Source organism: Microcebus murinus, chromosome 9 (assembly GCF_040939455.1).
Source record: "Microcebus murinus isolate Inina chromosome 9, M.murinus_Inina_mat1.0, whole genome shotgun sequence".
Classification (NCBI taxonomy): domain Eukaryota; kingdom Metazoa; phylum Chordata; class Mammalia; order Primates; family Cheirogaleidae; genus Microcebus; species Microcebus murinus.
The window spans coordinates 66950649-66957560 of record NC_134112.1 but is presented as its reverse complement, the minus strand read 5'-3'; the positions used below and the strand labels follow the sequence as shown (position 1 = coordinate 66957560).

Below are 6912 nucleotides of genomic sequence, written 5' to 3'. Positions count from 1 at the left end.
GAGAGCAGGGTGACTAAAAAGGTTTGGAAGACTACAAAGATCTCTTCTGCTTGCACCATTTGAGTCCAGCTCAAACAACAGGCCACGTACACAGGTAGATTTCTTAGTAGGTGCTCAACCATTGTTATTATCATGTTTCTCCCCTGCCGGAAATCCTTTAGTGTTTTTTTCCAAACTCCATGGCATTGCACATTATGAAATTTGTGACCTGAAACCTGAATCCTTCTTTTTTTTCTGTCGGTTCCATTTGTCTGGATTCCTGGGCTCTAGACACCCCAGGCCCCTAGGAAGGGGCCTTAAATGCTATACTTTCCCACACAACTATGACTTTGTATGTGATGCCGCCTCTGCCATGAATGTCCTTCTCCTCTGCCTACTTCCTACTTGTCCTTTCTCAGGACTCAATTCACAGGGCCCTCCCTTCCTCCAGAAGTCTTCCCAGATGCTCTTTCCTCTCCCTGAGGCTGGGTTACTTGACTCTGTTCCCAGAGCACCTTGTGCAAAGCTCCATCAGCATTTATCACAGATATGTAATTATTGTCTGCGCAAGTCGGTGCCAGACTGTCAGGTGCCGAAAGTCAGGGCCATGTCTAACTCATTATTTTGTGCCCAGAATCTATCACAGTAACTGACTTAGTAGATGCTCTCAATATTTAGTGAATGAACAAAAACCACTTGTGCCTTTGTTTTAGCTGGCAGAAAAGGAATATGTGTATAGTAACACTGGCACTCTAGTATTATCAGTATTTCACAAATAGAGAATATCTTTTGATATTTTGCATTGCTGTGGAATCTTAGGTGGGGAAGAGGGGTAAACTTTTATAAATATTATAGTTATTTATATTCAAGAAATGGCTTATTTAATAGTCATTTAGAATGACTGTAGTCAAGTTATAATGCTATCCCATGTCATTTTCCCTTTGTATTATGAAATACTTTGCACCTGCAGAAAGCATACGGAATAAAGTAGCAAGCATCACGTACTGACTATCCAGCTTTTTCAGACCTCAGCTTCAGATATATTTACAAGAAATGAAACAAAAATTTGTAGTAGAAACTCCCTGTGTTCCCTTCCCTAATAGATACCCTACCCTCTCTCCTTCTGCAAAGGTGACCCCTGTGTTTAATTTGGCATTTAGCACTTCCATTCATATTTTATCCTTTTATAACATGTCTATCTCTACAAACAAGATATAGTATTATTTCCCGTGGGTTTTTATTCTGTCAGAATGAAGTTTTGGTTCATGTCTGTATCATTCAGCAGTTGAACAGGTAAATTCATCATCTGAATATTTCCCATGTTTTAACATTTTATATATACTTGATAATCATGTTGTAGGTATCCTTCTACACCTTGCTTATTTTGCTCAATTGTGTTTTTTGATATATATCTGATACATGATATCATGATACATGTAGCTCATTCATTTATCTTAAGCACTGACTAGAATTCCATTGCAAGAAGATACCCAATTTATTTATTCATTTTATTTGTGATGGAAACACAGAAATTTGAATTATTTCCAAGTTTTTACTCTTACGATGGTACAATGAGCATTCTTCTCTGTGTCTCTTTGTGCACAGGTGAAAGACTTTATCCAGACCATTTATCTAATAATAAAAGCACTAAATCTTGGCACATATATCTTTAGATGTATTAGGGATTATGAAATTGCCCTTCAAAGGAATGCACTAATTTCAGTTCCACAGGTAGGATTTGAGTGTTCTTATTGCTTTATATCCTCACTGCACTTCACAGTCTATTATTAACTTTACTGTTTGCCAAGCTTATAGGTATGAAATGGTATGCCATATGGTTTTCTATCCACTGCCTGGTTACTGAGTTTGAGTATCTTGTCACATTTTGTTTGTTTTGCTTCCACTTCAGTAAATCCCCTGTTCAAATCCTTTGTCGTTCTCTATTGAGTCCTTTGTCTTTTTCTTATTATTAATAATTTGTAATAATTATTTATTTTCTTAATTGTCATAGCTTCATGATAACTGGTAAGACAAATTCACCTCCCTAGTCTTCAAAATTACTTACTTGCAAATTTTCAGTTTTTTCTTCCATTTCAATCTTTATATTTTTCAGGGGTTGAGGGGAAGACAGTGAGGAAGTGTCTAACTGCCTTTTGTAGGACCTTCAGTTTAATATTAAACAGATTCAATAGAAGTAGTCAAAGCACAGGATATCCTTATCTTATTCTTGACTTAAATGGTTTCCTTATTAAGCAAACTTTAATAATAAAGAGTCTGCCCCATTTTTGATGTTTGACTATGGATGGCTTTCATGTTTACCATGTCTCCCTTCCAATGCTGCCCCACGTTTGGGCAACCTAATAGGAAAGCCTGGATGCTGTCACCTTTGCCATTGGTGGGAAGCTCACACCAGCCCCAGCCCCCATGCCAGGGAAACTTCACCCAGTGCTACCTCCTGACCACCATGTCTTAGTCTGCAAGAGCAGCTATAGCAAAACCATAGATTGGGTGGCTTCAACAGCACAAATTTATTTCTCATGGTTCTGAAAGCTATAAGTCCAAGAGGAAGGTACCAGCAAAGTAGGTTTCATTCTGAGGCCTCTTCTCTTGGCTTATAGGTGCCGCCTTCTCACTGAGGATTCACATGAACTCATCTTTGTGTGTGCACACACAGAGAGAGAGCCTTGATGTCTCTTCTTCTAAGGATACTAATTACCTCCCAAAGGTCCCATCTCCAAATACCATCACACTGAGGATTAGGTTTCAATATAGGAATTGGAGGACATAGTCTATAGCACCTCACCTTTTGATGAGAAAAGTGTCAAAGAATTTATGGCCAAGCTTTTAAACTGCCACAATTGTCCTACTAGCCACAACATTTACATTCTCCCATCATGGAAAATATACCCACTTTCTGACAAGAACCCACAAAAGTCCCATTCATTTGCAATAGCAAGCTCAGATTTGAGGTCTAGGATCTTGCTATCTAAATCAGGTCCAGATGTGGATAAGACTTTGGGATATAATTCCTCAGATATGATTCCTTTTCATCTAAAAACCTGTAAACTAAAGAGACAAGCTTCCTCCCCACACCCAACATATGAGGTACAGGCAGGCATGGATCACTGCAATAGGTACTCCGGCTTCAAAAGGGGGAACCAGAGGCAGACAGCAGTCACCAGTCCATAGCAAGTCTGAAATCAGTCAGGCCCATGCTGCTAGTTCCTTGATAAGGGACTTTCTAGAATGGTTCACAATGACTCTAGGCTCCATGCTCCGGGTTCTTGGTTTCACCTCCTGTGTCATCCTTCCTTTCCTAAAACCCCTGCCAATAGACATTCAGGGATCAAAAGACCTCCTTTCATTTTATACTGTTTCTGTCCCTTTCATTTGAAGCTGATACAATTTCTTTTAAAATGATGCAAGTTTCTTGCTGATCCATTTATAATTTTATTAGACATACCTAGGAAATTATCCTATAAAGTCTTTCTCTCCCTTGGGCTACCTCTGGGTCTGATATGGAAAAATGCCCTTAAAGACCTTAAATTTGTCTGTTCATTTGTCTTTCTTAGAAAGCATATGTTTAATGAAAAATGTCTGCACAGCACACCTTTAAGATCCTTAGAAGACTTTTGCTTGTTTGAAAAGACCCCCACCTTAAATTTTGTGAAGTCTAAATAGAGGTTGATAGGTCACACCTTGGGCTGCATCTTTTCCCTGAAACTACCTTTTCCTGACAGCAACTAGGACTTGACCTTTTCCCTGAGGTATTTTCTTACTTGGAGATGTTTACAAGTTGGGAAAACTCACTTGTACCCTTTTCATTTTATACAAGCTCTGCTCTTTAGTGCATTGCTCTCTCATATTTTATTATAGGCACATAGATGAAGCCAGGAGACACTTTTAATATTCTGCACAGAAATCTCTTTATCTAGATTGTTAAGTTTGTTAGATATATTTCCTATTTTCCACATTATCACCGGTGACAGCATTACCAAACTTTTCACTAATGCTAATAAGCGTCCTCTTTTCTCCAACTTCCCCTAACATGTCTATTTCCTTCACTTCTTCACCTCTTGTTTCTCAAGGTATGTCAGGCTCCTACCTCCAACATGGCCCCAAAATCAACACCGCATGTTCCGGGTCTTATTATGAAAGCACTCCTTTTTGGGTACCAAGTTATGTTCCAGTTGTCTGTTGCTGAATAACAAACAACCCCAAAACTTAGAAGCATGAAACTACCACTGTTTTATTGTGCTCATGGGTTCCGTGGGTGATAAATTCAGACAAGGTACAGTGAGGATGGCTTGTCCCTGTTCCATGACATCTGTGGCCTCTCAGCTAAGAAATCTTGAATAGCTGGAGGTGATGCAAAGGGCTGAATCATCTGGAAGTTTCTTCATTTATTCTTGGTGCCTTTCTAGGGATAGCAGGAAGGCTGGCCTCAAGCAGAAATGTCCACTGGAAACCACACATGAGGCCTTTCTAGCAGGGTGATTTCCAGGCAGCTGAGCTTCTTACATGGTGGCTGAGGGCTTCAAGAGCAAGTATTCCAGCAGAATACTGCATGGGTCTTTGTGTCCTAGCATCATAGATCGTCTAGTTGTCACTTCCATTGAGCTCTATTGTTGAAGGCTTCAAAACCTGCCAAAATTCAAGGGGAAGGAGGACTTCACCTCTTGATGGGAGGAGTGTCAAAGAAAGCAAGGCCATGTTTATCAAGCAATCTTCCAGTCTTTTTATGTTATCAAGTTTTCCATATTCAGAAATGAAAGTCTTCTGAAGTTTCTTAACTAGTACATACTCCTATTTTGAACCACCATATTTATTAAAAGTATATCCGACTGTATATGAGTAGAGTAAGGCATTATGAATTGAAATTTCAAATGAACAACAAGGATGATGTAGCTGGGGGAAATGGTTCAAATAACTTTAAGAAGCTGCTGAAATGAGATCTTGACTCAACATTAACCTCAATAAAAATGATATATAACTTGGGGAACAATTGTATTTAACCTTATGAAGTAAGATCAATGCAATTAAAATAAATATTCTCTTGAGGCTGCACATGACTTGTGCTCTCTCTTATTTCATGTGCCTTAGTTGAGGTACTTGAGCAAAGTGAAACTCTCAAAGAAAATAATTTGAAGCAAGCAAATGTAGTATACAGAACCAACACTTTTCACCAAGAATCATATGCAAATGCTATGCATAAAATATTCTAATTATGAATGACTCACCCAGATGAAATAGTTCTCAGAACTTCATCCTCTTAAATTATGTGTAAGAATTTTTTTATAGGAAGAAAATACTGCTTTCCTTATTCTAGAACACAATAAATTGAGAATTTTAATTGTAACCTTAATACAGATGGTCCCCAACTTAGAATAGTTTGACTTAGGATTTTTTGACTTTATGATGGTGTGAAAGTGATAGGCATTCAGTAGAAAGCACACTTCAAGTAACGGTACAGCCATTCTGTTTCTTACTTTCAGTATTCAATAAATTACATGAGATATTCAACACTTTATTATAAAATAGGCTTTGTTATAGGTGATTTTGCCCAACTTTAGGCTAATGTAAGTGTTCTGAGCACATTTAAGGTAGGTTAGGCCAAGCCATGATATTCAGCAGTTAGGTGTATTAAATACATTTTTGACTCATGCTGGGACATAACCCCATCATAAGTTGAGGAGCATCTGTATGTGTATGTTTTCACTCCTTTCCTGCCAAACACATTCTATACTTACATGAAAACTATCATTTCAGCAAAAAGGATTTCCTATATTTTCTTTGTATATATATCAGAAAACATGGCCTTTTCAGAAGTTGATTCATAAACTGGCATCTGGGAGCCGATTCAGTTTAGAAAGAAAGAAAAAATTATTTTGGAGGGATTGAAAGCCATAGATAAATTTAAAAAATCACTTTTATTGAAATCTAGCCAAAGAGTTAAACAGTGAAATTCTTAAGACAAACAACCCAAGTTGTTTTTAAACCCTTAAGCGAGTCTTCAAACTTGGGAAAATTTTATCTATGAAATTGCAAATGGATTATATAATCCATTTAATATTGAACTTGTTCAGTCAGAGCAAACGATTTTGGATTTAGCAAACACAAGCACGAGAATTGGTAAAACCTTATTATGTATTTTGTGAAATTTATTTGTAACAGATTATAAAATTTAATGCAGACATCCAGTCCTACTGGTTGTTTCTATGAAGCACCTGTATTAGTTTATTTGATTCACCTTAGGAATATAGACAATATTGGGTTACATAAAAAAGAGAAATAACAATGTTTCCAGGTACCTTCACACAATTAGATTTAAATTTTAAAACTGTGGTAGCCCAGAGAAGTAATATGAAACCAAAAGGACCACTGCTAGCCATAAATAAAAGAGAAAATATAGAGTATGTAAATGCTTACTGGGAAATGACTAAACCCATATAAGTACAGTAGTGTCCCGTTATCTGAGGGGGATATATTCTAAGACCTCCAAGAGAGGCCTATAGTACCAAACCCTATATAATACTATGTTTTTCCCTATACATACAAACCTATGATAAAGTTTAATTTATAAATTAGGCACAGTAAGAGATTAAAAACATAACTGATAATAGAACAATTATAACTATATGCCAACCTCAGGACTCCAGTGCTTTGGGGCCATTATTAAGTAAAATAAGAGTTCCTTGAACACAAGTGCTGCAATACTGAGACAGTCAGTCTGATAACCCAGACAGCTACTAAGTGATTAATGGGCAGGTAGTATAGACGTAGCTGGTCCCCTTGAGATTTCAGTGCCCCAGGATTTTAGGTGACAAACATAATGTAAATTCTGACCAGGCCTTTGTTTTCATGCACCTTGTAACTACTCCCCAGTTTCCTGCCCATTACTGCTTGTTCTCACAATAATCATTAACTGCCGGT

The 6912-nt window shown here is 37.5% G+C and overlaps 1 non-coding gene across 1 annotated transcript; it reads right to left on the bottom strand.

The window, feature by feature from the left end:
* Positions 1 to 1219: 1219 nt before the first annotated feature.
* Positions 1220 to 1291, bottom strand: LOC142873218 (small nucleolar RNA SNORD5). The gene has a single exon (XR_012921258.1). It is a non-coding gene; the product is annotated as a small nucleolar RNA SNORD5 (small nucleolar RNA).
* Between the last annotated feature and the right edge of the window lie 5621 nt (positions 1292 to 6912).